Genomic DNA, 21,594 nt, shown 5'->3' with positions numbered 1-21,594 from the left:
CTCACAATTTTCATCGTCAATTTATATTGGTAAGTACTTTTCTGAGAAGATTTCTCAAAAAATAAATGCGTCAAATTAATGGCTGGCTAAATCGGGTCACCACTGTATGTAAACTAGCGACTAGCAACTGAAAATGCAAATGAATGGGTAGTAACTGTGGCACGGCGCAGAAAACGCAGAAAATTGAGTTGACAAGCACGCTTGGTCTCGGGAGCGTCTGACTAGAAAAAGTGAAAAGAAATGAAAGATGATTATGCCTCAATAAGCATGCCTATAATTGTTTGTGAATCATTGTAACTAAATTTTAAACAACAATTATTCAGTAATCCCATAAAGAAATTTTTGCACCTACCTGCTGCTTTATTACGCTTGAGCGTGAACTTCACATCTTGAAACACGTGGTCCGACCCCACAGCAGAGTGGCGCGCCAAGTCGTTTGCGCGCGCTTATTTTTTTCTTCTCTTCGCTCTCCACCAAGCGCAGAGAGCGCGCATTGGGTTAGAGTCCGAAGCCGCTAGTAGGCGAGCGATGATGGTCCATCCATCCTTTCGTTCTTCTGGTGACTTGGCTGCTGCTGCTGCGGCATGAGGCGAACCCGTGTTTACTATTTTTGCCTCGTTGTCGTCGTCGTACACGCGATATACTAAGCATCTGCATCCGATAAAGCGATTCAGTTTCACGCGAACCGCGAGCCGGGACGGTCGTTTTTCTTGTCTTTTGTTCGGATTGTTTTCGGAGTCAAGTTTCGGTGGTGCATTCATCTTTCGGGTACGTCTCTCGCTCTCTAGGAGCTAGGTGTATCTGTGTAGTGCTACGGGTGTTTGTGCCCAGTGATCTTGAATTTTATTTTTTATGATCGATAATGCAACACGCTGCTGCTGGTGGGATGAAAACGGTTAAAAATGCAAATAGATTTTTGGACTGTTTGGGTAGATGTACATCGCCAATGATCGTCGTCCGTCGTCGCCACCGCGGGCTGCTGTCGTGCGGTTTGGTAGTTTTGCAACTTTTAAGGTGTTGTGGCATAATTGGCACTTTCGCCTGAAGCGTGAGAGATTGAATTAGTGTGGTGTGCTCGGTACCCTAGTAGTGAACGCAATGACCCAGTGCTGAGCTGCGCGCAAAGGAAGACCAAAATAAAACAACCGAAGGAGAAGAAAGAAACACATTCGATTGGAAGTTCGAGCTTTGACCGCTAAACTATCTTTTTCGTAAATTGGATTGAAAAAATTGATACCCTAAGCTGACCCTGAAGATGGACAATTAAAACATCATGGAAGATCAATAGATAGGGCCCTATATGGCCACAGTTGTAAAGGCGTGAGTATTCAGCATGACTATGATGATGGTGACGTTTTCGATTCCCGATCGATCCAGGAGCTTTTCGTAAAGGACATTTCCTAGACTTTCTTGGTCATAGAGTATCTTTGTATCTACCACACGATATACACATGCAAAAATGGTCAATGGCAGAGGAAACTCTCAGTTAGTAACTGTGGAAGTGCTCAAAGAACACTAAGCTGAGGCGCAGGCTTTGTCCCAGTGAGGATGTCACGCCAAGAAGAAGAATAGATCAAAGTGTTGTGCAAGTGCATAGCTTCAAACAGTGGTGCGAAGTGTCAGTATCAACCGACATTTAAAGCTGAACTTGAGAATGGTAACCACTCATTTTTCCATTTACTATCGGAATATCAATTGAATAGCCTCTGATCATTCAATTGACACCAGCTCCAGCCTCAATCAAGGTACACATCATTCAATTGAGCCCCAGCTAGGAAGCATAAATGTGTGGTGTTGTAGGTTCAAAGCTTTTACCATCGTTGATGACGTCAAACCCGACATCAACCTATCATTCACCTATTTTTATTTTGGCCACCAAACCCAACTTGGACCCAATAGTTGATCGATGTTGGTCCAACAGTGGCCCAACATTCGATAAAAATTGACCCGACTTTGACCCGACATTCAACATTTTTTCCGTCTGGCGGAATTTTGCGGGGTTTTTCGTGTTTCGAGTTCAGCTACTCATTCGAGTGACAATTTATTCAATTGACAAGGATTCGCTTCTCATTTGATAGGTGCTCTGATTGAATGAAATCGTTTTGAACATAACTAGAAGGAAAAATGACTGAACAGATTGGTTGGTTAGTGTTCAAATGAATGAATTGAATTTTTGCAACACTGGCTTCAAACACCAAACATTGAAAATATCACTTTGATGTGAAACTCGCCAATAACACGACACCATGGGCTTGCTGCAAGGAATGCTTTAGGAATTCCTCCCATGATTCGTTAATGTTTTCTTTACAGATACTTTTCAAGGATACATCGACGATTTTCTCCCGGATTTTTCCCATAGCTTCCTACATTGATACCGACATGGATTCCTCCAGAGATTCCTTTAAAACTTTTTCTACGGATTTCACTAGACATTCCTACCGAAATTTCTCCTGATATCCTTTGGAGGTTCTTTCAGTCCTTATTTTCGACGATTTCTCAGAGATTCTTCAAGGATTCCGATAGGAATTCCACCAGAGATCCTCTTCAGTGATTTCTTCAGGGATTTCTCCATATTTCCCTAAAGGCTTCCGCTAGAGATTGCTCCAATAGTTTCATCTGTAATTGTTCGAAGTACTTCTGTAGAAATTTCTTTCAGGAATTCTTCTAGAAAAAAAATTATCCAGGAATTCTTTGAACATTTTCCAAGGATTCCATCAATAATTCCCCCAGAAATTTCTCCAGACGTGGATACCTTAAGATTTTTCCAGGGAGTTGTTTCAGAAACTTATCCAGGACTGCTACACTATAGGGATTTCTCCAGGAATTTACGAACTCTTTTTAGGATCTCTTCAGAAGTTCTCCAATAATTCATTCTGCGATTTCTTCAGTAATTCCTCCTCGGATTTCTTCAGAAAGTCCTCCAGAGATTCTCTCTGGAATTCATCTTAGATACCTCCAGGAATTCCTCTGTGAATTTATGCAGGGTTTCCTGCAGGAAATCATACAGGGATTTCCTTAGGGATACCTCCAGATATGCCTATAGGTATTCCTCTAGGCATTTCTTGAGGCATTCCTCCGAGATTTCAACCAAATTTCTTCAGGTATAACCCCAGGAAATCCAGGAATCCCTCCCTTCACGAAATCCTTCAGGAATTCCTTCAAAAATTCCTCCAGGATCCTCCCGGAATTCCTCCAGACATTTCAGGGATACCATCAGAAATGATTCCTGGATTTTTTACAGGAATTCCCTCTTGAAATATTCTACGGATTCCTCCAGGTATTTATCCAGGAATTTCTTCATCATAAATGGAGATTTCGTGTGGGATTCCTCCAGGGATTCCTATAGGATCTCCTCTAGGTATGTCTCCAGAACTTCCTTCAGGCGTTCCTTTAGGATTTCCTCCAGGGGTTCTACCAGAGATTCCTCCAAGGATTCCTCCAGGAATTCCTCCAAGGATTTATCCAGGAACTTCTCTTGCAATTCCTCCAGGATTGGCCGCTATCTGGATGCCGACTTTACATGCGACATGACCGGAATCCGACGTGACACGTGTACCGGTGCAATGCACACCCTCCTGTTGCTCAGTCGGCGTCTAGATAGCGGCCAATACCGGCGGTCTCGAAGGCTTTCAGGCATGTTGGTGGCAGGTGCACCGCGCAGCTGCACCGGGTATACGAGAAGATTCCTCCAGGAATTCATCCAGGCATTCCTGCAGGGCTTCCTCTAGGACTTCTCCAAAAATTCTTCCAGAAATTCCTCTAAGAATTCCTGCAGGACTTCAGGGGATTTCTTTAGGAAGTTTTCAAGAGATTTCTTCACAAATTTAATAAGGGAAATGTCACAGAATTCGTCCAGGGGTTTCCCCCTTCCTCCGGGGTTTCCCCCAGGGATTCCGCCAGGAATTTGTCTAGAAGTTTCTCAATGCATTTCGACAGAGATTTGCCAAGGAATTCATCCAGGTATTCCTTCAGAAATGCCTCCAGAGATTCCTTTTGAGTTTCTTCCAGGAATTTCTCCCGGGATTCCGCCAGGAATTTGTCCAGAAGTTTCTTCAGGTATTTCTTTAGGATTTCATCCAGAGTATCCTTCAGAAATTGCTTCAGGGATTCCTCCATGATATCCTCCAAGCATTTTTCCGAGAATTCCCTCAGAGCCTCCTCCAGGAATTGCTCAAGAGATTTTCTCAGAAATTTCTCTTGGAATTGATCCCAGTATTCCTATAGGGATTCTTGCAAGAGTTCCTCTTGGAATTCCTTCAGGAATTCTTCCACGGATTACTCCAGGAATTTATCCAGGGATTCCTCCTGGTATCTAAGTATACTTTAAGAACTTTCTGTAGGGATCCCTTCTGAAATTCCTCCTGGAATTTCTCGAAGAGCTCTTTCGGGATTTCCTCCAGGCATTCCTGCGGGAATTCCTCTTCTAGAGTGCTCAAGGAATTCCTGCAGGGTTTCCTCCAAGAATTGCTTCTAGAATTTCTTCAGAAATTCATCCAGGAATTCTTCTAGGAATTGCTCTAGGGATTTCTCCAGGGACTGATTCAGAAATTCCTCTAGAGATTCTTTCGAAAATTTCTGTCGGGATCTCTTCAAAAATTGATTGAGGATTTCCTCATCTTTACGTTCCACCATTTTTTCCAGGAATGTACCCAACAATTTCTGAACGATTACCGTAAGATATTTTTTTATTTACTTCAAAAGGAATTTCTCCAGCGATTTGTATTGGGATGATTCAAGATAGTTTTAGAGAGTTGCATGCAGGCGAGAATACACGAGCTAGGAAATTTTCCAAGAAGTCATCCAGGCATTCATTCATAATATTCTCCAAGAAATTTTTTGGGAGTTCATCCACGGATTTGTTCAGAAATCTATCCGTGAATTGCTTCAAGAATATCCTCTGCAGTTCCTACAAAAGAATTTCTTCACAAATTCATCCTGCGCAGAAACATATCCTGTAATTCTTTTTTTTTTCTTTAAGAAATACTTTAAGAAGTTATCGAAGCTATTGATTTTTTTAAGAGATTCCTCTAGGAGTTTTCCAGGGATGTTTTGCGGGTGTTCCAGAACTTTTCCTAAAATTTGTAAAGGAACTCTTTCAGAAATTCCCCTGGGAAACCATCAAGGGTCTTAGGACATCCTTGGATTCCTTCAGGAATTTCACCAGAGATCTCCTTCATTTGAGTAGAGATTTCTCCAGAAATGTCTCTTGGAATTTTTCTTAGAAGTTGCCTGAAAATTGTCCAGGCGTTCCTTTAGGAATCCCTCATGCAGTTTCTTTAAGGATCCCATCAGGAACTCTCACAAGTCCTTCGGGGTTTATTCCAAGCAACACACATTTCACAGATGAATCACGGCAGCGCAAGTTTTGATTGCGGAGGAGTCGCTGTGACTTACTTTAAACATAATAAGTACTTTCATGCTAGAAACGCTTTCAGACATTTTCGAAGGCAATCCATCAGGAACTCTCCCAGGGAAAACTTTTTCGGAATTCTACGGGTTTCCTTCCGGAATTTCTTTGGGAAAAGCACCAGGAATCCGTCTAGTGATTCCTGTTAATTACCATTGGACGCTCCACACATCCTGCACGGAAAAAAATCCGCTGCATGAAACCTGCTAAATGAGTCATGATTTCGCGTAAAATGTGTGTTTTCATGTTATAAATATACACCGCAAAAAAGGTCATACTTTCATGACTCATGTTGCCGTAACGTCACCTTGGCGTTACGTTTTTCATATTTATTGACAAAAAATTGTAAGTTAAGTCTTGATATCATGCCCATGAATACCGTAACTATTAACTAGATTCATAAAACCAGAAGCGGTATTCATAGAACTAGTAGTTGTCATTTATGGTTCCAGTTTTATTAGCGAAATTTGGTGAGTCGGTTCATATTATCATGAAGTACGTACTCAAACTATGAACTAAATTTATGAAAGCTTGAGCATTACTCATGGTGAAAGTATTTGTCATTTATGGTACTGGATCGATTTGCGAAAAATGGTAGTACTGGTCATGTTATCATAAAGCATGTTCTTAATTTATTACCTAATGTTATAAAAAACATGAGCAGTATGCATGATTCTAGTATTTGTAATTTATACTATCGGATTAATTGGTGCAAAGTGGCATTTAAGGTCATGTTATCGTGAAGCATGCACTCTGAAATCACGAAAAAGGTTCCTGAATATTGAAGTATTTTTTATGATTCTGGTATTTGTCATTTGGCTGTACTTTTTGAGATTTCTTTTGTCTTGTTTGGCTGCAAAAAAAACAAAGTCTATTCTTCATTACACCACGCAAGTCTATTCTTCATTACACCACGAAACCTAACCTCGAAATGTTTGACATTAGCCAGGTCATTTTGACAGATCACACACATGCAAGAAAGAGACGAACAATTTTCTTGCAGTTTGCCGACCTTTTCTTGCTCGTGTGAGATCTGTCAAAATGACCTGGCTCCATACTGTCAAATTTTCATTCATAAAATGAGCGATCAGTTGTTCTGAACCGTCTCGTAAAATGGTCCATAGATTACGTCATGCATTTAGCCAAAATTTTGTGCCGGAATTGTGCGTGAGCTTGATTGTTCTGCTGCTGATGAAGCTGGCCGGAGTTTTGTGCCGGAATATGGAGATTTTCCACTTTCAACTTCTGGAATGTAGTTCAATAATTATATAGTTTAAGTAAGAACAATTCACTACACTTTTTCGAAAACTAAAAAAAAAATCTCACCGGAAAACTCTGCCGCTCACAAAAAGCGCCTTGACAGAAGTGACAAAAATGGCGTAGGTGATTATGCGCAAGGGTTTGCGTAACGCTTACAGTGCCCAAATTCGTTTGTTGTGATTCATGATTTTATGACTCTGCGTTATGTTTATACGACTCAGCGTCTGGTTGAGATGACTCAGCGTCATAGTTTTGTGACTCAGAGCCATGCTACCATGACTCAGCTTTATGGTATTCAATTTATGAAAACGAGCTTAATTTTTTCATAACGCTTTTGATGGCCATGACTTTTGTTGAAGGAATCAGTTTTTATTATTCATGATAATCGTTGTTAACGTCACGATATCATCCCAAGTAACACACTTGTCACCGAAGAGTCACGGCGGCGCAGGTTTTTGTTGCGCAGAAGTCACTGTGACTTACTTCTAACAAATAAACACTTACTTGCTAGAAGTAAGTCACAGTGACTTCTGCGCAACATAAACCTGCGCCGCCGTGACTCTTCGGTGACAAGTGTGTTACTTGGGATGACTTGTAGTTACAATATCATGAAGCGACAAGTTTTATGATTTCATAACATTTTAGTCATGGATCCGGCAACGAATTTTTTCCCGTGTGGGGCATCGGCGCCCATACGCCTAGGCCGGCTCACCTCTAAGGTATCTCAGGGTCGGCGGCTGCTTGCTACGGGAGGGCTCAATTTTATCGACCTTGAACATAAATAGTACAAAGCTGACCCAATAAAGGGAAACCAAGGCTACGGGGTCACGGACGATCGGCAAATGTCCTTGTTACGGCCTCGAATTCTTCAATGGGGAGGGCTATAGCGTATCCGGTTCGGGCCCCCGGTCGATCAGTGGATCTCATGCAGGGGATCCTATGGGTTCGGATGCTTCAACGGGCGGCTTTACCAGTGGCGTATTCGGCTCGGGCCACGGATGTTCTTGTGCTCTACAGGTACGAAGACGAGTTGCTCGGTCGGTCTTATGGAGGCTGGCGGGAATCTTCGACAATTATGTGGTGATCACAGCTGGGATGGGTCTGGCCCACGTGTTCTTCGACGTCTCACATGCCCGCTAGCGGTGAGACAGCACATCGGATATAGGGTCCTAGTAAGCGGGGGTGAACCCGGCCGGACCTCACTAGAACCCGCACCTCAATGGCAAGTGTTGCCTACTACTCGCAGCGTGTGACGCGGCGATGACGGTAGCCCATCGGCCATCGGTACGGAGCTCGCCGAATCTTTCGGTAGATCCTCGTGAGAGAGGAGGGAAATCGGATGCCCGTACTTGGTCCAACGTATTCGCTTCGGAAACACTCCCTGGGGTGAGTGTGGAGTTGTTCGGGCCAGACACCGAGGGTGCATGCTATTGGGGTTGGATACTTTGGAGAAAAGGAGATCGTCTATGCAATCCAGCTTTATTGGGAAGCTATTGAATGGCGAGATTGATGCTCCAGCTTTACTCTCTGAACTTCGTATTTACGTTCCTGAACGGCCACTACGACGACGCAACTTTCTCCATTTAGATTCTCGCAATAGCCGATATGGACAACATGATCCTCTTAGGTATATGGTAGTGAATTTTAATAATGTTTTTGATAATTTTGATTTCCGTTAACGTATTTTGTAAAACTTAGATTTGTTATTTTTAAAATGTGAGTATTAGTTCTTAGTTTTAATTTTGTATTTTTAATGTGTAATATGTTAAGATGTGGGTTTTATGCCTAAAAAGGCTTTTCCCAACCACACTTCATTAAGACTCCAGAGGTCAGATGAAGAAATACAATACAATTAAATACAATACAATAAAGACTACAACTTCTTCGGATCACCAGAATTCTTCCGTTTTGGGGCGGCTCTTCCTTCTAGCCGCAAAGTTCACTTTCCTTCGAAATTAGCACACGGTCTTTTCTCCACGAGACTTCGGAAAACCTTCTATCTTTCACCAATGTTTTCCACTTTCTCTCAGTCTCCTCTCCTTTTTCCTCTCATTCCTTTTCATTCTCCCTCTTCTTCTCTTTCGGCTGAAACTATCGGCAGGGTTACCAACCTTATAGATCAATAATGATCCTGTTGTATTTTTAGGCCACGATGAGTTCCATAATTTATAGCACCAAGGTTCACGGTTGTATTAAGGGGAAAGGGAATGGAGCCTAAGGAATTATGTTCTCCTTTTGTATTTACTATCCACTATGAATCTTTTAATAATCTATTTACAATTATTGGAGCTTATCTGATAGTTTGATGTCCATAAATTGGGTTGTTTTTTTATCATTGCTACGATCGGTCGGTAACAATCGTCCCTCCTCCCAAGGAAACATTGCCAAGCTAGATATTCATGATTGGTAATTTTTCTTGGATTCATCTTTTTAAGTGTTCAAATTGTAATATGCTCATAGTAAGTAGTTCTCCGGATCCATTGGCTTTAATATTATTTTTTATTCCAATTATAGACACTTATTGATTGATTTGTGATGTTTACTTTGGTGTTTTTTTACTTCAATTTAGCTGTTGTTTTTTGCCTTTCTCGTACACCAAGGTGTACCGAAAGGCTATATGTTCACTCCAAAAACGAAAATTTGATAGAGCCTCCGGAAGGGTCAAGTGTTATATACCAATCGACTCAGCTCGACGAGTTGAGATGATGTCTGTGTGTGTGTATGTGTGTGTGTGTATGTATGTGTGTGCGTATGTGTGTGTGTGTGTGTGTGTGTGTGTGTGTGTGTGTGTACAAAAAAGGTCACCTAACTTTTAGATAGTAAACATCAACCGATTTTAACGACGGACGGTTCATTCGACGCGGAATCTGGTCCCATTGTTTCCTATTGAAAATGGTTCGGATCGGTCCAGCCGTTCCGGAGTTATGGCCATTTAGGTGTTCCGGATCGGTACCTCAGGAAGGGGCCAGATATGAAATTGCAACAAACCCATGCATGCGACCCATCAAACCACGGCATTTTCGATTATCTGATGAACGGGAAGTGGGAAAATAGTCTCAGACCATATCTGAACCGGTAGTGTTCCGGAACCGGTTCCGGGTGTCCTGCCGGAAGTGGTCAAATATAAAAGTGAGCATAACCCATGCATGTGACACATCAAAGAGCGGCTTTTTCGATAACCAGTTGAATGGTAAGCAGGAAAACAGTTTCAGATCATTTTGTATCGGTAGTGTTCCGGAACCGGTTCCGGGTGTCCTGCCGGAAGTGACCAATTAAAAAATTGAACCAAACCCATGCATGCGACGCATCAAAGAGCGGCTTTTTCGATAACCAGATGAACGGTAAACAGGAAAATACCTTATCTGAACCGGTTGTGTTCCAAAACCGATCCCGGGTGTCCCGCCGGAAGTGGCCAATTAAAAAAGTGAACCGAACCCATGCATGCGATACATCAAAGAGCAGCTTTTTCAATAACCAGATGAATGGTTAGCAGGAAAAAGTTTCATACCTTATTTGGACCGGTTGTGTTCCGGAACCGGTTACAGGTATCTCTTCGGAAGTGACCAATTAAAAAACTGAACCAAACCTATGCATGTGACCCACCACATAGCAGCTTTATCGATAACCAGATGAACGGTAAGCAGGAAAATAGTTTCAGACCATATCTGAACCGCTTATATATTAAACTGACGAAGTTGAAGGGGTGAATCCAACTGAATGCGTCTGACGATGACCGAAGAATAGTAAGTCGAAACGCGTAACGCTTAACATGCTGTTTCCGATATTTGTCACCGATAATTACCAATCAATCCACAAATAACATACCTGAACCGGTTGTGTTCCGGAACCGGTTCCAGGTGTCCCGCCGGAAGTGGCCAGTTAAAAAAGTGAACCAAACCCATGCATATGCAACATCAAATCATTAAATATGTTGGATTACCAGATAAACGGGCAGCAAGAAAATAGTCTCTGACCACACCTAAGATTACCAGCAGTGTTGCAGAATCAGAAATGGATGCATCGCTGAAATTACGAAGGTGAACAAAATCAATGCAAGCGATAAATATGCGCAAAAGAACAAAATCTTAATAAAAATTAAAGCGATCTTGTCAAATCACACCATTTCATATTCCTGAGACGTAATTATACAGTAGGAAGAATCAACGTTGTATGGGGAAATTTTAATTTTATAGCATCAATCCCCTTTTGCGGTTGAAATTACTACACACAATTTTGATGCAACTGGTTGAGCCCTCGCGCTCTGTCACACGGTTGGAATTTGAATAGTTTTTTGCCTTTCTCGTACACCAAGGTGTACCGAAAGGCTATATGTTCACTCCAAAAACGAAAATTTGATAGAGCCTCCGGAGGGGTCCAATGTTATATACCAATCGACTCAGCTCGACGAGCTGAGATGATGTCTGTGTGTGTATGTGTGTGTGTGTATGTATGTGTGTGCGTATGTGTGTGTGTGTGTGTGTGTGTACAAAAAAGGTCACCTAAATTTTAGATAGTAAACATCAACCGATTTTAACGACCGACGGTTCATTCGACGCGGAAACTGGTCCCATTGTTTCCTATTGAAAATGGATCGGATCGGTCCAGCCGTTTCGGAGTTATGGCCATTTAGGTGTTCCGGACCGGTACCCCAGGAAGGGGCCAGATATGAAAATGCAACAAACCCATGCATGCGACCCATCAAACCACGGCATTTTCGATTATCTGATGAACGGGAAGTAGGGAAATAGCCTCAGACTATATCTGAACCGGTAGTGTTCCGGAACCGGTTTCGGGTGTCCTGCCGGAAGTGGCCAACTATAAAAGTGAACATAACCCATGCATGCGACACATCAAATAGCGGCTTTTTCGATAACCAGTTGAATGGTAAGCAGGAAAGTAGTTTCAGACCATATTTGAACCAGTAGTGTTCCGGAACCGGTTCCGGGTGTCCTGCCAGAAGTGGCCAATAAAAATATTGAACCAAACCCATGCATGCGACGCATCAAAGAGCAGCTTTCTCGATAACCAGATGAACGGTTGGCAGGTATATAGTTTCATATCTTATCTGAACCGGTTGTGTTCCGGAACCGGTTCCAGGTGTCCCGCCGGAAGTGGCCAATTAAAAAAGTGAACCAAACCCATGCATGCGACACATCAAAGAGCGGCTTTTTCGATAACCAGATGAACGGTTAGCAGGAAAATAGTTTCAGATCATATGTGAACCGCTTATATGGATATTAAACTGATGAAGTTGAAGGGGTGAAACCAACTGAATGCGTCTGACGATGACCGAAGAATAGTAGGTCGAAACGCGTAACGCTTAACAAGCTGTTTCCGATATTTGTCACCGATAATTACCAATCAATCCACAAATAACATATCTGAACCGGTTGTGTTCCGGAACCGGTTCCAGGTGTCCCGCCGGAAGTGGCCAGTTAAAAAAGTGAACCAAACCTTCATATGCACATCAAATCATTAAAAATGTTGGATAACCAGATAAACCGGCAGCAAGAAAATAGTCTCTGACCACACCTAAGATGAATTTACTAGGCACAATTTAGATGCAACTGGTTGAGCCCTCGCGCTCTGTAACACGGTTGAAATTTGAATGGGTTTTATTATGAGAAATTCCACTAGCTTGCACTTTTTTTTTGTCAAATGTTACATAACTCTTATAACCAATGCAATGATAATTAAATAAAGGCTAAAGTGTGCAGAGAAAAAATTGCCGAAATATCTTGATAATGATCGGCATCCAATGCTAGTGAGGGTGGTCAAGCAGTCAACTGAGAGGTTTGATATTTTTCAGCTCTGCTTATACGTTTAACATAATACATAACTTCGAAATATGAGCCATCAATAAGTTCTCAAATTCGATTATGGCTTTGATAGAATTGTTGCTTTTCTGAATAAGGCTGACACAAATTTCGATTTTCTCTTAAGTCAAGAGGGGTCCCCCTTGGAAATTTTATTCGGAATTCATCATTTTGAGGAAGGGCACAAATAAATAGGTCAACCAATAAATTTTTAAATTTTCCAGAAAATTTATTACTGAATCCGATGAGTTAAGCGGATTTGCTCATTGTTCGGGTAGTTTTTCATCAAATAGATTAATTATTTATCAACTCTATTCCCCCATTATTAAGGTGCCATGATGCATCACTAAGCTTTCGAACGAATCATTGACTTTTTGCTGTTCAATGATTGTTTGCCTCGCATTTTTGAATTGATAAAAAACTGTCAATTCTGCTGCAACGTATAAGAAAAAGTATCATCGCAATCACTGTGAGTGAGCATATAGGATGATACTTTTTCATACGAATATTCACTTTGGTGGCAAAGAATTATCACTTTGAAATTTCGAGCCACAAATCCAACATGGCTGCCGATGCTGATGATGCCGTAAAAAGTTAACGAGAACTGTGATAAAAAAAGAAGATGAGATTTGTTACGTTCTAGAGTATTCTCAGAATTCAGGAACACTTCGGCTTATGGCTCTTGAGTACATATTCGACGAGAAAGGCACTATCACCACTAGGTGGATTAATCTAGGTTTTTTTTTAACTGAGGTTGCTGTGAATCGCATTCCTTTTCATTTAATTTCTTGATTCTTAATTCCGTATTCTTATTCCATTACTTAGATTATTTCCTATTTTTATCTACCTTATCTTCATTCACACTCTCACGCATTTGGGAACCCTCTAAACACTAACATTCTCTCATTCATTCATACTGGCTTTTTCAATCTTACTTTAATCTTGATTTATCGTGAAGATTCATTTTCTCTTCGAAGATGGTTACTATTGGAAGATAATCGTCCCCTTCCAATATGACGACCAGACTAATTATTTGTCTACCTGGTTTCTGCAAAAATGGAAAACATTTTCCACCTCAAAAAAAATCAGAAGATACCTTGATTCATACTCTACATGTGCACGAATACTGATTTTGAAAATATTGATAAGTTATTTTATAAAAAAATCGAAAACCAAAAAAATGAGGAGATGCTTCCAGTTTCGTCTTAAGCCAGGGTGAAGAAATCGTCCCTAAGAGCTTATGGGCTTTCGTAAATTTGGTGGTGTGGCCAGTTATCTCGGGTGTGCTTAGAGATAGCGCAATACTTTCTTCGGCAAAACTATAGGTGGTACTTGAAAAGATCTACCATTTAGTGCTTTGGTTCTTATGATTAGTTGATAACTTGGCCGCTAGAAGCGCCATCAACAGTTTTATGCTAAACTCGCTGTCCCCGGCAAACTTTGTCTTGCCTACTGTGTTTTTTGACGTTTCAAGTCCTCTAGCCAAGCCCAAGTCCCCGTTCAAAATGTATGAAAACCCGATTTTCTAAAACTTTCAATTTTTCCATGTTTTTTGCCTCATAAACCTTCCTTGGGTGAAAACTAACAGAACAAAACTTAGACGACCCAAATCGGACCATCCGTTCGCAAGTTATGCGCGGTCCCACGTATGCCATGGCATTTTTATATATATAGATTGCACAGTTTGGTACAGGAAACTAATATATTAGGTTGTTAAGTCACTGTTACGATATGCGACAGATCAAGACCCTAATGATTTGGAAGGATGACGTCCTTAGAAAATTTGTTGTGTGGGCCCGAGGGTAGGCCAACAAATTATCGATGATGAGCTGCGAAGTTCGTAATGCTTCCACTAGCTGGTGCTAGTGAGCATGTGAATTTTCAAAACCTCATATCTCAGAATCCCTGTAAATAACTTAGAAAGATGGTGTCTTCGACAAAGTTGATCAGTATGACATAAACTTTCATAAAATTGGACACTTGTTTCGAATGCTGCCACTAGGTGACGCTAGTGTACATGCAAATTTTAAAAATCTCATTGCTCAGAATATTGATAACTTAGAGAGATGGTGTTTTCGGCAAAGTTGATCAGTATGACATAAACTTACATAAAATGAGACATTTATTTCGAAATTCTGCTACTAGATACACACTAAAAAAATCTGAATATTACAATTGACACAATCTTTATAAATGCCGTAATGACATATGCCGTAAGATAAAATATGACTGATTTTTGTGTCATATCTGACGCTGTCATGAATAGCTTCCAAAAAAAGTTAATGTATCGTCACTCCCAGCAAATGTTTGTCTCATATGCTATATTTTAAGATACGCTAACTGTTTTCTGAAGGGAATGACTCAGATATCGATATTAAGTGACATAAAATTACACGTCCTTGAACATAAACAGCGACGTGCGCGGCAAACGTCAAATTGTTTTCAGTCTTGCTTCTCATGTTTTCGTTTAGTTTCGTTCGGTAGATTTTCGCAATTTTAGTCCACGTCCACATCCAGTTAAATCTTAATGGGAATATTAATTGCAGATTATTCGGGAATACGCGGGTGCGCAAAGCAATTTGCATTCAGCTCAAAGCAGAGTTTTGAAATAATATAAGCTACCGGCAGACTCAAAATAAGTGGCAGTCTCCGAAGTGCTGAAGCGGAAGTGTTTTCGTCACATGCTGAGGCAAAAATACATATTGTTCATTCGAATTTAGTTGTTATCTTGTGTGTTTTGTTAAACTAAAAGTTTTGAGAACTGACGACAATCCCTAAAGGATAATAGTATGAAAATCAGGCATCAGGTGATGGGTTCCAGTGTGCGGCGAAGTGATGGGAGTTTTTGTGTTACAAATCACTTACAAAGGATTCTTAATATTATTAGTGATTAGTGTTTGAGTGTTTGAAGCAACGGTGGTGATGACGATAGAATCGGTCCAGGTGAGTGGTCTTTAAAAATTATTTGTGATTAGATGGAGATGGGAAGAGTTAAACTCTTCAGTGAACATAACCTTAAAATACACGTCATGTCGTAAAGCTTATTATTACGTCATGACGTGTATTTTTTTAACGCCGCTCGTCTCATGTAATTTTAAGAGCGAACGTAATTGTACGTCTTAAACTAACCTATTTTTCCGTCATTCTACTCGCTGCAATATGTCGGCGTAAAATGACGTAAAATTACGCATATTTTTCGAAGTGTGTAGCGTTAATGGACATACTAGTTTTTAAAATTTCATAGCTCAGAATCAATCAGTAGTGTTTTTACTCGATCAATTTCTTTTACCGTGGAACTCATAAGGTTTCATAAACGGAATCAGCCAAGCATATTACGTAGTAATATTACAAACCCAAGCCAAGGTATGACCGGTTTAGTGAATGACCTAACCGGTCAGCCATTACACGAATTACCGATGCTGTAAAATTCATTCACCAGTCAGTGATGTGCAAGAGCATATATAATCAGACGCTGCAATTTCCTGCGAAAAAAAAAATCCGGATCTCATTTTAGTGGCCCAAAGCCATTTGGCAACAGCAAACCAGTAACCATCCACTGTTTTTACCTTTACGCCAATACGCATGACTTCTCAATCAGATTTAACATTACCTCTTCTCATACATACCAACAACGTCCACGATTCACGGCGATTGATATCCAAACAAGTTGATCAACTGAAAACACTTTCGCTGTCGCGCCGTGACAATGAATCATCTTCATCATTCAAATCCGTTGCGCACGACGATCATCGTCGCGTCGTCACTCCTACAAACAACACGAATCAAACGAGTATTCCATTAGGTCTCTGGGTCAGTCAGCTGTTTCTGAATCGGATCGGAGCAAGTCTTATCCGTTGTTGGCGGGCATTTCTTCTTTTTTTCCTCGAGTCTTCTCTGTTTTTTGTTGTTGCTTGTTGACTTGTGTTCACATTTTTCTGTTGTACATACAAACAAGCTCTGCGCCGCAGCAACGCGGTCTTGCTATTACTTAATCCGTCGACGAAGCACTAGGTACTCCGCTATTAACACAATTTTCCGCTGTCATTCTCTTTCTCTGTCTTTCTATACTGGCTGAGGAGCAAGCCAAAAGCGTGGTCCAGTACCGGCCGATCGCGCAGAACCGCGCGCCGGCCTGATGGCTATGTGCGTACTATGCTTGGCCGTTTTATTCGGGGCCACCTTTTTCAGTAAAATGCAGCACCACTACTGGTTTACTTTTAGTATTAATCAGTTTAAAGGGTTCAGTGCTGATATTCACTTGTATATAGAGTTTCATCATGTCTGGTGTGCGATATCAGTTTGCAAAAATGATCAATTTGGCAAAGAAAGGACCCCAATCTTCTGGATAAAGCTTGCTTATTAGCTCAGTGCTTAGAGCTAATAAAGGAAAAAGTTACTAAGCTTTAATAATCTGAATTTTACTTAATAACAACGATTCTTGTCTACATAATAGTTATTTATGTAACGAGTTGCAAAAAGTTGATTTTTTCAGCACGAGTCGTACATTTATCCAACGAGGCTTGCCGAGTTGGATAAATACGAAGAGTGCTGAAAAAATCGAATTTTGCAACGAGTTCCATACAAAATTTTATGCAATGATTTTTTCATTATACAACTCATTTGAGTTGCATAATATTCATAATGCAACCCAAATGAGTTGCATTATGAACATTATGCAACTATTTTTCATTATGCAACTCATTTCAGTTGCATAATGAACCAGTTCGGAAAAATTGACCATTATGATACCAAAATAATTTATATAAAATAGAAATTATGATACTGAATTGCATAAAAAATATTTTCGTCATTTATCAACGCCTTTAATCCTTCTAAGATGTAAAATTTCTCGCACCACGATGGCATAGTGTACGATCAGCGTGCCTGCCTGGGTCATATCGACCGTAACATTCTACTAGGACTAAACAATCTGCTCTACATAGTAAGGCTTCTTGTCTAATTTTAATACAAGGTCATTTATTCTCGGTAGATATATCATGATAAAATCTAAAATTGGCCTTGAATCTCATATACAAGCGTATTTTCACAGACAAACAGACGTAACACTTAGAATAGTTTCTGATTCAAACCATAGTAACGGAGAAATGATTTTTCTTTTGGGCCTAACTGATATTTTCGAGTTCTTTTCGATCCTCTCTTTGTGTTATCACAGAATGTGTATTGAGTTTTATAAAGATTTTTTGGTTGAAATGCGAAGAAGACAACTACATGTAGCTATAGAAACAAAAAAATAATGATTTGGAATGTTGTTGATTAGCGAAAGAGAGAGTCGACGAAGAGAAATCGATCAAGTCAGTTAGGCCCTTATGAAAAATCAATGTCGAAATATTCGTCAAATGCTAAAATGCCTGAGTTTGACCAACCATGAACTAGGTGGTGGTAGTGAGCAAACGTAAAAACTCGAACAAAAACGATACGAGCGCCACGGATGGAAGTTGGCAAACTATCAAGTTTTAAAATCGACCGTTAAATCAGTGTACAATGGGTATTATTAGAGTGTTTGTAGTTTCATTCACAGTGTAGATTTCTATTAGGACGGTTTATTGATACAGTACCGTATAGAGGGAATCCACCTACGTATATAGTTAATAATACGCCTATATGTAGCCCAATTACCTCAAATATCATAATCATACACAGAGAAACAGACTTCATACCCCACCCGCTTCCCATCGATCAACATTTTAATGGTTGATTCAAATTTTCGATAGTTGGTCATTTGACCAGCCATCGTTTTTGCTCCTACACTCAGCGAAAAAACTAACGAAATTCATCAACAAAGCTTATTTTTTTGCTATAAGTAAAATTATGGATGTCATAAGAATACCTTATGAAAATTGATCGTGCTTGTTATGACAAATTTAATAAGATAGACTTATGAAAAGAGCAAAACAATCTTTAAAATGATGTAGACTGGATTCGATCCACGAACGTCAGAATCCCACACGGCTACAGACGGTTGAGAATAACATGTCGTTAAACATATATAAAATCCAAGCTGTGAGACGATTTTGCGTCATAGAGCGACCTTATGAAATTCATACTAATCATTATGAATTATTCAAAGGCCTAGGCCTTGTTATGATTATAAGTTATTTAAATCACCCTAATGGTCACTCAGTGTCCAGCAGTAGCTGCTCTTGTTTCCCGTTTACGTTTTGCTATCTCCTTATCACTTCTATCAGTAGAATAGGCATATCACGATCGGCCGAAAAGGCCTTAGGCTCGGGAATTCTCGGATTACTACCATGATCGAATCGAAGTTTTCGTTCGAACCCAGTAACCGAAAACCCATATCAATCGAATCTGGGTAAAGATCAGGGTTATCGGCACTTTGTCACTTTCTTGCATGTGAGCATGCAAGTGCTGGAAATCATGAATGTTTTCACGGCAAATAGGGAAGTGGAACCATCTCGGCAGGGGTCCTATTTTGGGCACTTTTCTGCTATAACTCAGCCAATTTTGAACCAATTGACACAATTTTTGAAACGCGATGAGATATGTATAGCATCTAGCCGTGTACAAAATGTCAAGTCAATTGGTTTGGAATTGACTGAGTTACAGCGAAGAGTGCCCAAAATACCGTCCGCTGCCCAAATGGTTCGCTACCCTAGGATATTATTATTGTTATTATTATTATCTTTATTTATGAGATTTTCAGCCCTGGGCTGGTTCATCTCGGAACATCCCGGAACCCTATGATAAGAAATTATGCAAAAATAGTGCAATCAGGAAACAGTTTTCCTGCATCAAGTAGGTGAAGAACATTGGAAATAAATTTTACAAAATCAAGGCTTAGGAGGAGCTGGGTAACGGTTACCCAGATTTGGCCACCAACATCGGTAACCCAGATTTGAATAAAGGGGCCTTTACTCAGATTACAGTAACTGCAGTTTTGCCCAATCTGGGTCCCTTTAACATCAATCTGGGTAACTGGGGGTTAGCGTGGATGTGCAGATTAAAGGGGATCAAATTAAAAAGTGTACAGATTAGATGGGGTCAAACCAACGGGGGTAGACGGTACCGCTATTTAGTGGTGGATCGGCCGAACACAGCATGATTAGCATATTCACAAAAGTTGGGTGTTATGATGTCACAAACATTTCTTCTGAAGAGTGCATTGAGAAATCCCAAATAAATCACAAGATGGAATCGTTGATGGCCAAATTTTAGAAAAAAAAAGTGATGCCTTGAAATCCAGCAGAAACCCTTCTCAGTTACTGTAAACTTCCCTTAAACCGAAGAATAAGAATATCAAGAATGCCCACCCCGCCGATACTCGGGGGGACACTACCGCAGCGCTATTTGCGGATGAAAGTTCAACCTTCATGCGGTAGTGTGTGTTACTGATTATATGCGTATACCAAAACATACTCACATGACCTTCTCATATGACAAATCACGAACACTGTTACATAGAGCTTCCACCTTGATACGCTTAGAGGGCGCCACTTGTCTTGTCGCTTGATGTTTACATATAAAAAGGCACGAGATGGTATTCTTTCTATTTTTATTCTTTGCTTAAACTCTTTTGAAACCCCATGAAACCCTTTCCAATCACTCTAAGTGAAAGCCTTTGAAACCCGCTAAAACATTCTTAAAGCCACTGAAACAGCTCCAAACTCCTCAGAAAACCCTACGTGGCCGCTTCAGATTTCTTTTTGACTCTGTTAAAGCCCCTGAAACTCTTGTAGGCTTCGTGGCCGTGCGGTTAGCGCAGCGGCGCCAGCCGTTTAAGCGTATTGCAAGCCACGAGGACGATAAATTTCCATGAAATCCCCTGAAACCTGCCGGAATGCCTTAAAATGAACCGCATTGTGACCTCTGCGGTTAAAGCGTCTACTTAAACGGATACAGGAGAAGATTGGTGCAACTCTCCGACGGTAGCATGCAGGATTCCGTGCCGAACGATCCTGGTGCAAATCAATGAATTCCAAGTGTCTCTCTACCTGGTGTTCATTGATTATGAAAAAGTTTTCAACCGCCTCAATCACGAAAACACGTGGGAAACCCTCAGACGCAAGGGTGTCCCTGAGAAAATCATCGGCCTCATTGAAGCACAGTACAGGGCATATTCGTGCAGAATACTGCTCAACGATCTCTTGTCCGATTCCATCCGGGTCGTTGCTGGAGTGAGGCAAGGATGTATACTATCACCCCTCCCAAGTAACAATTTCAATTCCTTTTAGATTTGATTATTTTTATGGAAGCTTTATCACAACATGACCAATTCATGGAACATTTATAGTTGTTTTTATCAAGAGAAAACAATCTTCATTCGTTTGCGGTTTTTAAGTTGTCTTCAAGTTGATTTTCAAATTCGCGCATAAAACAACTGAATTTACAAGAGCATTAAATCTTATAATAAGTTTTAAGGCGTATTTGAAGTTATTTTCAACACATAACATCAACATATTTTATTAAAAGTTTATGCTTCGTTCATTCAAGTGCATTTCATCTGACTAATCCTCCTTTAAAAACTTCTTGAAGCCTTCTATTCTTGAGCTAGAACTATTACTCTGAAACAAGAACTATGCGAAATAATGATAAGACAACGAACTATTTCTCAATCCAAATAATGAATGTAACAAATTGGTTGAAAAACCGCGTTCTAGTGCAAATATAAACACATAAACATGTTTGCTCACTGATAATTTAGCCATTCTTGTGCTAAAAAGTAATCATGTCAACGAAATAATGATTTTACGGCCAATCAAAAATGCGAGTAGCTGGCTGCTGTCGTCCTGCCTTCAACCAGTTCCTCACACAGGCCACAGCTGTGCGAATCGAAAATGAAATGGGTACTTACTGTGACTCTGCTCAAGCTCATGCCAAATAGTGTAATATTAGTAAGTTGCACTTCATTATTAATTTCAGAAATACAGGGAAATAAAATAGAATTGGCACATCTTGACGTGAAACACCGCGAAATGTAAAGAGACAACTTTCTAGCATCGAAAACGTAAACAAACAATTGTCAAAGGCCGTTACTCTTGTATAAAACGAATAAGTTTCATTTAAGACGAACAAATCTGCCTTAAGATCATAACTAGTAAAAACAATCTTCAATAAAGGCTGTAGCTTTCATGC

General features: G+C 40.4%; 1 protein-coding gene across 1 annotated transcript in view; it reads left to right on the top strand.

The window, feature by feature from the left end:
- The first annotated feature begins 605 nt into the window (after nt 1–605).
- LOC109417756 (juvenile hormone esterase) overlaps nt 606–21,594 on the top strand; it is a 118,770-nt gene continuing 97,781 nt past the window's right edge. The window contains exon 1 of the mRNA XM_029860201.2: nt 606–768. The gene's annotated coding sequence lies outside the window, so the exon portion shown is untranslated. The remainder of the gene's footprint in view (nt 769–21,594) is intronic.

Source organism: Aedes albopictus, chromosome 1 (assembly GCF_035046485.1).
Source record: "Aedes albopictus strain Foshan chromosome 1, AalbF5, whole genome shotgun sequence".
NCBI lineage: Eukaryota > Metazoa > Arthropoda > Insecta > Diptera > Culicidae > Aedes > Aedes albopictus.
Note: the sequence above shows the minus strand (reverse complement) of the source record. Positions and strands in the feature narration are given on the sequence as shown.